The sequence below is a fragment of the Artemia franciscana genome, chromosome 7 (assembly GCF_032884065.1).
Source record: "Artemia franciscana chromosome 7, ASM3288406v1, whole genome shotgun sequence".
NCBI lineage: Eukaryota > Metazoa > Arthropoda > Branchiopoda > Anostraca > Artemiidae > Artemia > Artemia franciscana.
In genome coordinates, this window is record NC_088869.1 from 37,652,871 (window position 1) to 37,668,401 (window position 15,531).

Genomic DNA, 15,531 nt, shown 5'->3' on the forward strand with positions numbered 1-15,531 from the left:
AGTCCCTGGGACCTCCAGTAAGTTGGAGGCTTTGTGCAATCCTGGGCCCATCTTGGTCACAACATGGTTTAACAAATATTATACTACTACGGGGAGTCGACCCATAGTAGTTAAATTAGCTAGGAAGACGTTTTTCAGCCCGAAGACACCCATCAAAACAGACTAAGCCCAGAAGAAATATCTAATAATCAGAATCTGGTGCGAATGCTGCGTCGTTTACTAGACTATACTTTCCTCGAGGGGCACCACCCTTTCAAGTGGGAAAAGTTGCCCGCAAGGTTCCCAGTCTTGCAGGTACACCGAAATGGTCAAGGCAGCCCTTTGCAGAGGCCGTTGTCCTTAGATCTGGTTCTTACACCCTGTCGCGATTGTCCTCCTATAGAGGATCCTCCCACGATGATGTTCTGCATTATTTAGCCCATTACTCAGAGAAGGTGTGTAGCTCACGGGACGTGTGAATACGCCAATGGGCCCTGTTGAGTGTACATTTGAGGGGCTTCTTCCTCCTCCACCTGTACTTATGGCCCCAGGCAAGGATGCCCCAGTTTCCATTTTGGAACCCCAGGAACAAGGTCCCCCTTGGTCCCTGCGTCCTATGGTGGTAAACTACAAATTTGTAGGACGCTCCCCTATCTGTTCTCCTCTACCAAAATCTAGTATGATTAACTAATAATTGACTAACTAATGCAACTAATATACAAAAGTTGCAGTAAATTGCAACTTTACTTTCAATTTAGACTATAAGTAAAGGAAAAAGATAACATATACAAGCTCTGTCGTCCTCTGCCAAAACCTAGCATGTGAACTAATCATTAACTAAGTAATGCAACTAATTAATAGTCGTAATAAATTGCAACTTCCCTTTAAATTAGACTCTAAAATAAATAACAAGATAACACACACAAGAAGCTCCATTCTTCTCCTCTGCCAAAACCTAGCAAGTTAACTAATAATGAACTAACAAATGCAACTCATGAATAGTTGCAGTAAATTGCAACTTTCCTTTATAATTCAGACTGTAAAATAAAGAAAAAAGATAACACACACAAGCTCTATTGTACTCTGCCAGTACCTAGCATGTTAACTGAAAATCAACCAACTAATGCAACTAATTAATAGTTGTAATAAATTGCAACTTTCCTTTTAATTTACACAGTAAAATAAGGAAAAAAGATAACACATACAAGCTCTGTTGTCATCATTCAAAACCTAGCATATTAACTAATAATTAACTAGCTAATGCAACTAATTAATAGTTGTATTAAATTATAACTTTCCTTTTAATTCAGAGTATAAAAAAAACATAATTTCTAATATTCCAAGCCTACATCTACATTGTTAAGCTTAAATCTACTATATCAATCCTAATATCTAAATCTTAAACCTAAATCTTAAACCTGTTATATCATGCCTGAACCTGCTATTTCAAACATAAGTCTAATATTCCTGATTTCTATTTTGTCTGATAATCTAATTTGCCTGAATCTACTAAGTCAAACATACGTCTACTGTCTACTATTCCAAGCCTACATCTATTATGTTAAGCCTAAAATCTACTTCGTTAATCCTATTATCTAAATCTTAAATCTATTATATTATGCATGAAATCTACTATTTCAAACATAAGTCTAATATTCCAAGCCTACATCTACTTTGTTAAGCCTAAATCTACTTTGTCAATCTTATTATCTAAATCTTATATCATTATATCATAATCTATTATATCATGCCTGAATCTATAAATGAATAAAAAAAAAATAAACAAAAATTAGCAAAATGCTTTAATAATTTCTGATTGGCTGAAAACTTTATGAAAAACACTGATCGGGCCAAATAAGCGCTATCTAATTCCCGGTATTAGTTAAACCTCATTGTGACTGTGTCGTCAAATATAGGCTAATTTGCAAAGGAAACAATTAGCATATTTGGAGAGAGCATCAAAAAGACGCATCCAGAACGTTCGGTACCTAGCGAAGTAATATACCGAGAATTTACCTTCATAGCTGATGTAGTTGTCGAACAAATTTGAAAAAAAAGTGATTTAAATTTTCTACAAGAAATAAAACAAAATGACTAAAGAAGCCAAAAAAAATTGTACTGGAAATACATAAAGTAGCTTGGCTTCCCATGCTCTTTGGGCCCCAAAGCAAGTACCCACTGGATCAGACGTATTTGCGATGATATTTCTTGAGGCAAGGGCGTCGAGGAAGGTTTTGTATCTATGCCATTCTCCAGAAAATGCCAAGATTATCACAAATTTAATTACTATTTCCTATACGTGAGTACAATCTGGAGTTGGAGGGGGAGACGGAAATGCAGGTGCCTCCCCTAGATCTTTTGCTGCCTAGATTTCCAGATTCTTGCATTTTTTTAATATGGTCGGTCATACATGTTGTTTTGTATAGCTTACCTGTCTCACCTTTTCTTGACCCCCCTCCCCCTGCCCATCTTTTTCAAAGGAAAACTTACTCAAACTAGACAAAAAATAACAAATATGTGTGAGGAGGTACTCTTAGCTCAATGACAATATTACGCCCTTTGTGAATAAGTGACAAGGGGGAGATGCAAAACCACAATGTCCACGGCAGGAGGAGTCTTTTGGCACAGTTTACAACATCATATAAAGTTCACAATATTGGCACAGTTCACATCACAGTCCATAACTAGTAGAATAGAAGTGAAACCATTTTTAAGTCAAAGCGTTGAACCTCTATTTGTTATTATTTGTTGTTCACTATTGTAGTTTATCGAGAAGACAAATTTATTGGAATTTTGAAAGAGGCTGATTGTGCTGTTATTCGTTGGAGCGTTTTTTAACACTTGTTGTTCGTAATAAAATAACGAATCTCTATCTGTTAGAAAGCTTTCGGGACATTTCAAGTCTCGGATACAGATGTGTATGTTTAAGTTAATTCATTACTTGTCCCTTGCAATGAATAAAAGCTCATTAAGGCAGAAAATGGAAGGAAGTTGATTAGTTTAAACTAAAAATGTTCAACCACCAAATGAGTAAACACCTTGCACATTCTTAAGATTCTTTAAGCAAGATCTGTTGTTTGTCAATTTTTTTATTTGTTCAAACTGTCAAGAATCTCGTCTAAATGAACCCTCGATTGAACCAAAGATTGGAAACAGAAAACAAAAATGTTTCTGGTGGAGAAGCCAAGACACCAGTTTTGACGTGAGCCAATTCATAACTGTTTTAATCATGTGCTCGTTCAATTGATCTTAAATTAAAAGCCATTGCGTAAACTGAGCCCATCTAGAAATTTTTTTAGTTAACTGCAAATTAAACTACGATCTAATAAAATATTATTGAGGAAAATGCTTAGTTAAATTCATTAGATTCTTGTAAATTCATTAATTTATTAAATCATCAGAAAATCCTTGTACTTTTTCACTGGTAAGATCTTGCATCAATCTTTTTTAAAAACCACAATGCTGTGACGCACCGTGATTAAAATAATTTCCGCTCTTATTTTTATTACTACTTCATGATTTAGCTATAGCTGCATTCAAGGCCATTTCCGGTTTTAACCCCTCCCCCCCGAAATTTGTCTCTGAATTGTAAAAAAGTGGCCAAATGAACATAAACAAATTTTTGAAGCGTTTTTTTTTTATTTCTAGTACAATTCCCCCAAATATAAATACTCCCCTTCTCATTATACAAATCTCGGATACGGTCTTGGCTGCAACCTAGCAGAGAATGTTCCACAACCTATAGTAACCGAGAGTTTAAAAACACGTTTTGAAAAAAACTCTCCTGTGAGAAGGAATTTTCATTTAAAGCTGACTCAGGGTTGGTGCCTATTATTTCCAATTACATCACTAGCAATTTATTGCAAAGACAAATTTTGTGGGAATTTTGAAAGGGGTTGAAGCCCCTCAAAATAGTGGTGAGTCGAAATGAAAAGTGCATAATTGGGATCGCAATGGCTAAGAATCATTAACTGGAGGGTTTGAGCCCTGCATTTAAGTTAACCACGATAGAGATCTTGGAGGATTTTGAAAAAGAGCTTGAAACATCGACATGTGCTTTTTTTATTTCCCGAGCCTTAATGATGGACTGGAAAATCGTAGAGGAGGTTTAAGAGCTTTTTTGAAAACTAAGGCTATATGCTATGTATGGAACACATACAATTTTTCTTTAACAATGCCATGGTAAAATATCTTATGGCATTAAAAATGGGACTTTTGTCTCATTCCTGGAGTGGAAAAGCTTGGAAGTATAACAAGGGCATCTTGCAATCTTCGTGTTCGAACGTTGTTTGTCCGATATTTACAATTCCTTTCTTGAATACTTTCCCTCCCAGTCCCACTAGCAAGTGAAAAGGAAAAAAACGAGTTAAAAAACTACCTGGGAACAATTTTTGCCTAAATTTGATACAGGAAAAATAACTTTTTTCTTATGATAATCTAGCCAATAGAAGTAGAGAATGACCTTATCGGGTATTTGGAAACGATCTTGGAACCCCTTGAAAATGGCAGCGGATCGAAATGTAAAGCGTCCATCAGATGACTATGTTCGAAAGTCCTTGGCCAGAGGTTCACATTACCTACCTTAGGAACCTAAACCAACAGCCTTTAAATGTATGAACCTATTGCTTCAATGTGGTAAACAAGAAGCATGTATGCACTCTCATGGCGCTGAAGGCTATTGCTTCTGATGCTAGCATTTTCGACGTTAGCTTCAGTGTATTTACCAATATTTTTTATTCTTTTATATTGTTTCTGCAATTTTTGTGGAAAATATGTTTTCACCATTAGTGCCTTCCGTCTTTTTTCGTTTTATGTTTGCAACAGTAGCTGCAGCCTAGTAATTAGGAACACTGCTTTGTAAAAGGTTTGTAACTGCTTACAAAGAAATTACAAAAAATCTTTGCAAGCGAACCAAAAAAATAAAACAAAACTAATTTTCAGAGAGATCGTCTCATAAGAGAAATTAAAAAAATAAAAATAGTTTTTTTTAACTGAAAGTAAGGAGCGACACTAAAACTTAAAACGAACAGAAATTACTCCTTATATGAAATGGGTTGTCCCCTCCGCAATCCCTCGCTCTTTACGCTAAAGTTTTTAATTGTTTTAAAAAATAGAATTATGGCAAAGAGTCAAACTTTAGCGTAAAGAGCGAGGGATTGCGGAGGGGACAACCCATTTCATATACGGAGTAATTTCTGTTCGTTTTAAGTTTTAGTGTCGCTCCTTACTTTCAGTTAAAAAAACTAGTTTTTTCCGTTAGAACTTTTCATTTCCGTAAGAATGAGCCCTCTTGCAACACTCTAGGACCACTTGGTCGATACGATGACCCCTGAAAAAAAAAACAAAAAACAAACAAACAAATAAACACGCACCCGTGATCTGTCTTCTGGCAAAAAATACGAAATTCCACATTTTTGTAGATTGGACCTTAAAATTTTTTCTATAGGGTTCTTTTATAAGCTGAATGCTATGGTGTGACTTTCGTTAAGATCCTATGACTTTTAGGGAGTGTTTTCCCCTATTTTCCAAAATAAGGCAAATTTTCTCAGGCTCGTAACTTTTGATGACAAAGACTAAATTTGATGAAACTTATATATTTAAAATCAGCATAAAAATCCGATTCTTTTGATATATCGTATAGCATCGAAGTTCCGTTTGTTAGAGTTTCGTTTACTATCGAGCCGGGTCGCTCCTTTCTACAGTTCGTTACCACGAATTGTTTGATAACGCTAACTCCTCTTAAAACCTTTTACAATACCAGGTATTTTTCTAAGTTCGTATAACTTCGGGTTTTGCCCTTCTACCCTTTTGTTTGTACCAAGTAGAAAATCCAATTTTTTTTTATTTCCAGCGTTCCTAGACTAATGGCTAAACTCTATAAAAATTTTGGCTGGACCAAAGAAAAAACTTTTTTCTCCTGGGAGCGAACCTGAAATTTTTTCATCCCAAAAAATTTTTTCCTTTGATATATGAGTTAAAGTAGCTATGGGTTATCAATGCCTGGCAGGGGGTACAATAATTTGTCTAATATTCTCCCCTCAATTGTTTTGTGTTATGTATTTGCAAAATGCAGGTTATATCGCATTGAAACTTTCGCCGTATAGCCTTTCCTACCCATTCATGTCACCCTTTCCTTTTATGCTCCATACGGAAAAATACATAATTCGATTCCAAATTCAACGTTATTTCAATTTATAACTGTGATTACCGGCAAAATTTCATTTGGAATTCTTAAAGGGAGTTTCAACCTACATTTCTGTTGTCCTCTCTGAAAAGGAACAGTTTCTCTGTGATGGCTGAAAACTTATAACCATATAGGTTCTAGTATAGGGAAACCTAAAAAAATAGAATTTATAATTCGGGGTGGGGGAGGGAGGGGGACGTATATGGAAAAAACCCTGATACGCCAAAGCTTTTGGACATTATGAAGTCCTAATTGGATTTTTGTTTAAACGTATGAAACAACATTTTTCTTTAGTTTTTTGTCTTTTGGTTGTTAGAGGTAAATACTAGATTGTATTTTTGTTACCCCTTTGAGAGTTTTTTTTTGTTCGTTTCTTTTAAAAAAAATTTAAAGTCCCCTGTCTATAAAAAAAAAATTATTTTTCTAAAATCTTGCTGAAATTTTAGTACTACATAGTCTGTAGTCCAAAATTACATTAAAGGGAAAAAGAATTTGATTTTTTTTGGACATACAGCAAAGCAAAGATTTTGGGGAGCCCCAGTCTTACTTAGGGCAATATATGCTCATTAAAACTTTAAGAGATAATCGGGAATTATTATGTATGTAATGATATTATGTACGAGAATAACACTGCTGTGGTTAAGGTAGGAAATGAGGTTAGTAGCTGGTTTAGTATAAAATTAGGAGTTAAGCAAGGTTGAGTTGTATTCCCCTTTATATGGATCATTTCGATGGACTATGTCTTAAGGAGCACAAGAAAGGCAATGGGAGAACACGGAATCAAATGGCGAGGAAAAACATTCCCAGACTTAGATTCCTCCAACATGGTCGGGTGATTTGATCTGTCAATCAGTTCTCAGAAAACAAAAGTCATACACAACAACGGCAATACCCTACCTGCCCCACCGCTCAATGTCGGATCCGATGAACTAGATGAGGTTGAAGAGTTCAAGTGCCTTTGTAGTGTCATTAAATGTGACGGAAGCTCTGAGCAGGAAATTACGGCGCATTACATGCGCAGGAAGCTTCTTCAACAAGCTAAGAAATGTGAGGAGGAATCCAGCATACTCCCTAAAGCTCATGCTCCAGCTATCCAATAGTAACGTCCTTTCTGTACTAATGTAAGGATGTGAATCTAATGTAAGGATGTTGACAAAGCAGCTATATATATATATATATATATATATATATATATATATATATATATATATATATATATATATATATGTATATTATATATATTATTTTCAAGTGTCTCTCTGTTTTCTCGTTGTCAGTTAAATAATGAGCACTGGGAAATGTATTAGTTGCATGAAATAAAGAAAACTACTTACAAGTTACAGCCTGTTCACGTAATCTGGATATCTATCAAATAAAAGAACTATAAATAAATTAGCTGTAAAGCACAGTAATAATACAAGTATAATTAAAGTTTCCCTAAACCTGGCTGTTTTCCCCAAAGAATAAAGGTAAGAAAATCGTAGCATGAAAACATCATAAAAACGGTGATTTTTTGTTGCGTTAGAATGGCTTACAGTTGAAATTCTGTCTGTTCAAAGATAGAAGAGGGGGAACATCAAGCATAAATAACCGACAAATTAACCTTGCTATCGTTGATATCCCTTTTTTCCAAATTAGTTTTACTTCCAAGAAGAAAGGGAAGGCAGAAGGAACTGACCCATTCCAAAAAATTAATTGGGAAGAGCAAGTTTTAGGTTCTAAATAGAAAGTTTGAAAAGTTTTTTAAAGATTTGTAAATGTATGTTTTAGCATATAATGAAATTGGAACCTTGCCTCTCTCACTTAATGTGATTTTTTTTCTTTTTAATTAAAGTTGAGTCAGATATTGACTCGAATTTTTTTCAAAGGGAACACAAAATTTTGAAGAAGAGGAATGTCTGAAGAAAAATGACAAACAATAGACAGCAATAGGTAAATAAAAAACAATACAAAATCGTGCGTAAAATTATAAACGGATTCGCCCAAAATTATGCCAAGAGCCTAGATGAACGAGTATCTTCATACACCTTATTTTAATGGAAAGATGAACTTGTAATAATTTGTTTAAGCAAGAGTCCGAAAAGGAACGGCGTTCAATATGCATTATTGAAGGGTCCCAAGGAAGCACACGTCGTTTACATCTAATCTCTAGCCGGCTTTAAAAACAGCACTTCTGTTCCACCTCTGATCATCTTGTTCAACAATACTAGTGCTCTGTCTTCACTTCTTACAGTTATCATTGCTTAGGCTCTGTCTTTTAACCTCCTTTAGTTAATAGTATTAAACTGTACAAATTAATACTTCCAAATTGACTGGAAGCTTTCTAGATTTGTAACATAAGAATGTAATGAGCCTTACCACAGTTTCTCTGGCACTTAATTTCTTATGTGTAGTAAAAAAATAAATAGGCTATAGGAATCAAACGCACAAAAAAAAAATAAAATACATAAAAGAGTGAGAGAAGATTAGCTCGTATGAATCTGAAACTCGAGTTCGATCCGCGAAAGAATGAGAACAGTTGCAGACGTTTTCCCTCTTTTATCGTAAAATTTCTAAAATCTGCTTTCTTTCGAATTATAATCAAGCTCTAATGAAAATTAAAACAGAAACAGAAAGGTCTCAAACATTTCAAAATATCTTAGGTATATTTTTTCAGAAAATCCAAGTCACGCCGGATCATTCCATTCATATTTGAATCATCGCAGATACACCACATACCTTCCAACGCTCGCTTGCAGGCGTAACGTTTGATGTTATTAACTTCAGCCTGATAAACAACAATGGTAATTGCTTTTGTCGTTTCAGTGGAGTAAAGATGATTTAACAGCCTTAAATCGATAGTGTTCATCATATCTCTATTTGTTGCTTCTGTGGAAAGATGCTGATTTGATAGTTTCAAGTCAATAAGTCTCTGTTTACAAACTTGCTTTAAGATTTTGCTGTAGATCTGCAATGATCCTTGTCGGTGGTATATCTTTTCAAGACTAGTCGTTTATGGAGAGCTGCCAGCTTCTCACCAAGTTTGCGTCTCTCCTTTATACAGCGTCCTTGTTTTTCTCATAATGCCCTTTTTCTGTCAGCTGATTGTTCACCTCGATTTTCTCACCTTTCTTTCTCTCAAAGTTTCTTCCTTCGATCTTGTGATACCATTTCGGCTGCTGTCTACCTTCCTGTAGATCTAGGGGCAGTTTCTTTTATTAATTAGCAAACATTTCTTATCCTCAAATGAAGTGCCAAACTAATAACCTAATTTATAAGATTCTATGGGATTCTAATTATGATGATAATTCTAAATATGAATCCCTAATAATGGGATTCATAATTTTTTTTGTAATTGTGTTATTTAAAACAGCTTTTATTTTTTTTGTCTTTACAAAAGTAAATTTATATACTGAGTTTTCAATAAACAGAAAATTCGTTTTCTTTAGGGAAAAATTTTAGTTTTATGCCACAAAATGGCAGAAAATATCACTTTTCCGTTGCATAGTAATTTTGGCCACTGTGTATTGACACTAGAACTTTTGATTTCCGTCCAAATGAGCCATCTCCCTATCTTCTAGGACATTAGTTCGATACGATGAGCCCCGCAGAAAAAAATAACAAACAAACGAAAACGCATCTATGGTCTTTCTTTTGGATAAAAAGCGAAATTCAACAATTTTTACCAATAGGAGCTTAAGACCTCTAAAATAAGGTTCCCTGGTATACTGAATATAATAGTGTGATTCTTACTCTCAATTTGGCAGCTTTCTTGTTTTTTGCATAGTGTTTTTTTGTCACCTGTTTGTTTACCTCGACTTTCATTTCTTATTTTCTCTTAAATGTCGCCGAAGCAAAGATCGTGTAATGTAGAACAGTAACAGATATCCCTTAGACACTTCATTTATTAGTGAGCAATAAGAATATATATGGAGCCCATGACCTTCACGCTCTGTAAAAATTTATTTGTTTCCTACACACAATCCATTACATCATCGCTTGAGTGGTGGTTGTTCTATTTTTGTTGACTACTATTGATTTTTCCAGAGATTATTTCCCAAGTTCTTTCAGTTTTTAGACTTTGAAAAGCGTGCTGATGCATATGTCCGCCAAAAAGTCAAACCAAATGAGATGGAAGCAGTCCACGAAAGTCGTTAAAAGTCTGATTCTTTCATTGAGTTCTATGGTTGAAAAATGATTTATTCAAGGTTAGTTTTTAGCTTAACAGCTTAATAAAATTTCTTTTTTGCTGATAGGATAGGTTTTGCTAGAATGTGTGTGTGTTAAAACCAAATTTAAATGTCTTAATCTTCAAAACGGTCTCTCAGAAAGTTACACGAAAAAAAGATTGTTAGAACGATTGACAATACCATAGATGAATTTGTTTCTGAGGTTCTTTCTCCTTTTTTTGAAGTCTTCTATATATATATATAAAATTGGATTTATGTCAGTATGTCTGTCAATGTGTGTGTCCTGTATGGATTACTACACTGTTCATACGTTCGCCAAGAGCCTTTCATAAATTGTTGAGTACACTCTTGCAAAAGTTTTACACATATATCTCCCCCTAGGCCCTCTAGATAGTTTTTGTTCTCACTGAAGTAACATAATTTCAGCATTGTTCACATTTTTTGGATATTAATTGTCCAATAGCGCCCGACGGGGAAGTTAAAAATCCTGATTTTTTTTTTCAAATACTTATAAATTTAGGAACACGATCATCATTGTACCTGTGGTGTGGGGAAATTTTTCCAATGGGGTATTGTCGAGGGAAAATTAAAATGGGAAGATATTGTAAGGGATGATTTTTGGGGGTAAATCTTACACTGGGAGGCAAATTTCCTGGGGGGATTGCTCGAGAGAGGAATTTTCCAGTGTAATTTTGCAAACACTTTTAAATTAAAAATACGATTGCTATCAATACGCAGGTGGAATTTTTCAAAGGGAAAGCTTACCATGGAGGGTGAGTATCCCCCATGAGGAATTCCCCACAGGATATTTTTCATGGAGTGAATTTTCACGGCGGGAGGCTCCTTGAATTTCCTTTCTTTTAATATCGCAGCAACACGCGACAAGCTAGTCTCTTTTCCGGAGGAATTCTGCGTAAGGAGAATTTTCTTGGGGTATTTTTCGGGGAGAGGATTTTTCCAAGGGGATATTTTCTACAGGGGGGATTTTTCATGGGTAAAATTGTCCAGAGGGGGGATTTCTGTGGGAAATTTTTTCAAAAACTTTTAAATTTAGAAATAAGATTATTATTAATACAAGGTAGGGGAATTTTCCGTTGATCGGGAATTTTCCACGGAGGATTTTTCCAGGAGAAATTTCCCGGGGGTATTTTTCTTGAATTTCTCTTTCCTTTCAGATTGCAGCAACTCGCGACAGGAAAGCTAGAAGGATAATAAGAATGACAATGCTTTCTTGTAATAACTTACGTGCCTATTCAGGAGGATAAGCAAAATAAGTGATTTTAAGCCTTTATGATAGTAATTTGAGGATTGATACAGCTCAATCTTCACAGCATGGACAATGAGGATGTGTATGCAGATCCAATCATCTGGCTTGGGGAATGCATCGTTTGCTTTCTCGATGCCCATCCTCAGTCTCATGAGAGAAGCTGCTGACGATAGTTTTCCAAGCATTTCTTGCACTTTTTGCAGGGAACTACCGAGCAGTGATCTGTCGTCAGCACAGTCAAGATCTGAAACTGAAAAGTACCATCTGAGAATGACTCCGTTGCAACCTTACATTGCATTTTCTATAGGCCTGTGTATGAAAAAACTAGGAAGATCTAGTGAGAGTGCTTATCTCTGCTTAATTGTCACAATGGGCTGTTAGTAGCAGTAACAGATGTAGGAGGCAAAATGTTTTTAGGGAAAGAAAATTGAAACATAGCAAATTTGAGCACTATATAATTCATGGAATGACCGTTTTTTGACACGCTGGCCCCTTGACATTGTATGGCCCCTATCCTGCGTATTTCTGGGGATGTATCCAACCATGGTGTTTTTTTTTAGCTAGAAAAACTCGCAAGCAGAGGAGGGTCAGGCCGCATTCTTTTAGTTGGTATATAGCCACTGATATTTATGCCTTCTTAAATCCAGCTGTATATGACTGGATTATTCTAAAGTGTTTCTACATTATTTTCATTATGTTATTGATATATATATAATCTATTGGACTATTTATAATTAATGTAAACTAATTTTATATTACTAGTTGTATATTAATACGTCTATCTATCCAACTCCATGTCCAAATCTTCAGAAATATAATTGAGCTTAAATTGCTGATAGCTTTTTGCTGTCACTTTTATTTGTCAAACCAGAGTGAATTCAATCAAAATCTTTTGTTTCAAACTTAAATTGAACTGCATACATACAGTTATCCTAAGCGCTAAATGGGTTTTGTATAACCTTTCAATTAAATACTTAATATATTGCCTGCATTCTCATATCTCCTTTCCCCCATCTCCATAATGACAGCCGAACGTTTTAGTGCCGCACTTTAAAATGTAAAAACGAAATACAATCAAAGAAAAAAATTGGTATTTACTATATATTAGTATTTTTTTATTTCAAAACTAAAAAAAATTTCGATTGAGTGCGTTAGATCCTCGGGAAATAATTTGTGTATGTAACCCTCGGGCAGTCTTTTGTTTATCCAAGTCATAGACTGATCAAATGTAGGCTAAACGTGGAAAAGAATGTGATTTGAAGATCGTTCATGTCATTCAAGTACGATCTTTTCATTCGGTCATGTCATGAGACATATTTCTTTTTGTAAGAAAAATTGTAAAGCATCATGGCGATTTCTGCCAGTTGGCAGCTATCCCATCCCCTTTAGTCATTTGTCGATACTGAAATAATTTCTTTATCACCGCTTGATTTATATAGAACTGACCAAGACTTGGATACAAATTATTGCAATTATCCTTGGAGATTCAGATTGAATGGAGAGCCAAAATCTTTGGTCTTTGGAATTTTCAACGTCAGGTTAGGGATCCTTAGGAAGCATCATAAAATAAAAAATCTGTTTTTCTAAAGGACACACAGATCCAAAGGTTTTATTTTGTCTACGTTGTAGCTATGCAATAATTAATCATAGTTGAAAAGAAGATACCATAAAGCTTGTATATTATTTGACAATTATTTTGTTTAAATTACAATCCTTTTATATATTTATTTTATTTTCTAACTATCATTACAGAAAAAGCCAAAAGATGGAGTACAACAAAAAACAGAAAAGGGAAGAACACGAGCAATACAATAAAGTGATAACAAAATAGCAATTCAATACTTACACTAATACGATACAGAACAGACAGAACACACAGAACAGTGTTTCCACTTCAAATTTTTTCAAATCCCTAAAAGTTTCCCCATTTTCCGACTTCTTTCCAAGTCACAAGTAAAGCCTTATCATGCTGACTCTTAATAGGATTGGTTCAAGACGACTTATTTTGCAACCCAAAACCTTTTACTTGTACCAAAATATTTACTTTTGACGTTTAAAATATTGTTTTGTATTTATCGCCTAGTTAAGCTAGGTTTTGATTTAAAAATTCCGGTGCCAGATCTCAGATTCTGGACCATATGAATATATTTTATTTATTTTTTTTTTTGAAAGCTCCTGACTTTCAGTTGAAAAAACTTGTTTTTTATTTAATTTCTGAACGTTCTTGCATTAATAGATGTTTTGATTTTGGCTCTCCGCACATAAATGATTAAATCGAAATTTGCATATTAATTTTTTCGTGGCTAAAGGACTTTCTCATAGTTTTGACTGGACGATTGAGAAAAAAGTATTGGGGTAGGAGGTCTATTTGCCCTCCAATTCTTCGGTTACTTAAAAAGGCAATAAGAACTTTGAATTTTTTTACGAACGTTTTTATTAGCAATAAATATACGTAACTTACGAATTAGCTTACGTAACGAGCTTCAATATTCGTATATTTTTATTATGTATATGAGAGGGTTCGCCCCCTCGTCAATACCTTGCTCTTTGCACTAAATTAGAATTTTATCCCAATTCTTTAAGAATGACCCCTGAATTACGAAGGCCATAGAAACGAAATGAACAAAAGCATATATTTCGGCAAGGACTTCTGCTGATGTCGTCTTCAATGGTAAAAAAAAAAAAAAAAAAAAAAAAAAAAAAAAAAAAAAAAAAAAAAAAAGAAGAAAAAATAACTTGTAATAGTAAGATCCAATAGAGAAGAAAAATTCAAAACTTTATTTTCTTGTTTTTTTTTTTTGTATTTTGAGTGCTGAAGACGGCTTGGCGAAAATCCTTGCAGAAATATCGGCTTTTGTCCTTTTTGCTATATATATATATATATATATATATATATATATATATATATATATATATATATATATATATATATATATATATATATATATATATATACTAGCTGATGGTATGGTGCTTCGCGCCACACCAATACCTAATTGGTGGGGGCGCTTCGTGCCCCCCAAACCCCTCCGCGCGTGTAAGTCGTTACGCGCCATTGTAGTTGTGTCCCTGTTGAGCTTTGTTGATGGTGATTGCAAATGCTAATCGAATTGGGAATTGCAATATTTTAAATTGAAATGCAGATCCGTTGGAATCATGGGAATGCGAGGAATAAGAACAGCCTCACCCTCAAAAGTCCCTGTCAAAATTGTTGCCTCTATTACGTTTTCCATTGTTTGTTTTTTTACGACAAGTCGGGTGCCATTGTAAAGCTTTGGTGGGTTAATATTTGGTGGGTTAAAGTATTTGGTACGCCTATTTTTAGTTGTAGCACGTGTGGTGGAAACCCTGGGAGATCCAGGGAATTTAAAAATTCAGATGTATAATTAACAGCTTCATTTGGTTCCAGAACTGTATCGACTGACTTGTAAATGACTGCCTCGTCTGGAATCTTGGTCAAAATAATATTGTTTATTTCGTGGACGTCTTTATTCTTGGCTGCCAGAATCGCTCGTTCACTTAGCCATTTATGATTTTTATAATTGGTTAGAATAATCGGAAATACTTTTTCAACCAATTCATTTTTGGACGTCACTAAATTACAGAATTCAGCAGGCAGTTGAATACGTCCTGAAATTGAGTCTACTGGGAGCTTTCCGTTTCCAATTGCCAGTAATTTTTCTGAAAATATTTCACCAGAGTCATCGTTTTACAATCGGACACGCATATTTATAGTTAATTTTAATGTCTTTACGTGTTACCATAAATTAGAATTTTTCAGGCAAGCATTCATTTCGTCTGCGGGGGTTAATCTAGGTATTATAGGTAATGTTTGCCTGAAATCTCTCGCAAGCAATATCAATTTGCTGCCAAAGGGTTTCGAATTTCCTCGCAAATCTCGGAATGATTGCTCCAGAGCCTCGGGTGATTTT

At 34.7% G+C, this 15,531-nt stretch overlaps 1 long non-coding RNA gene across 1 annotated transcript in view; it reads right to left on the bottom strand.

Moving 5' to 3' along the window:
• Positions 1-14,221, bottom strand: part of LOC136029236 (uncharacterized) — a 47,519-nt gene extending 33,298 nt beyond the window's left edge. The window contains exons 1-2 of the long non-coding RNA XR_010617998.1: positions 11,578-14,221; positions 7,498-7,528 (exon numbers count right to left, since the gene is read on the bottom strand). This is a non-coding gene — a long non-coding RNA (uncharacterized LOC136029236). The remainder of the gene's footprint in view (positions 1-7,497; positions 7,529-11,577) is intronic.
• Positions 14,222-15,531: the final 1,310 nt, after the last annotated feature.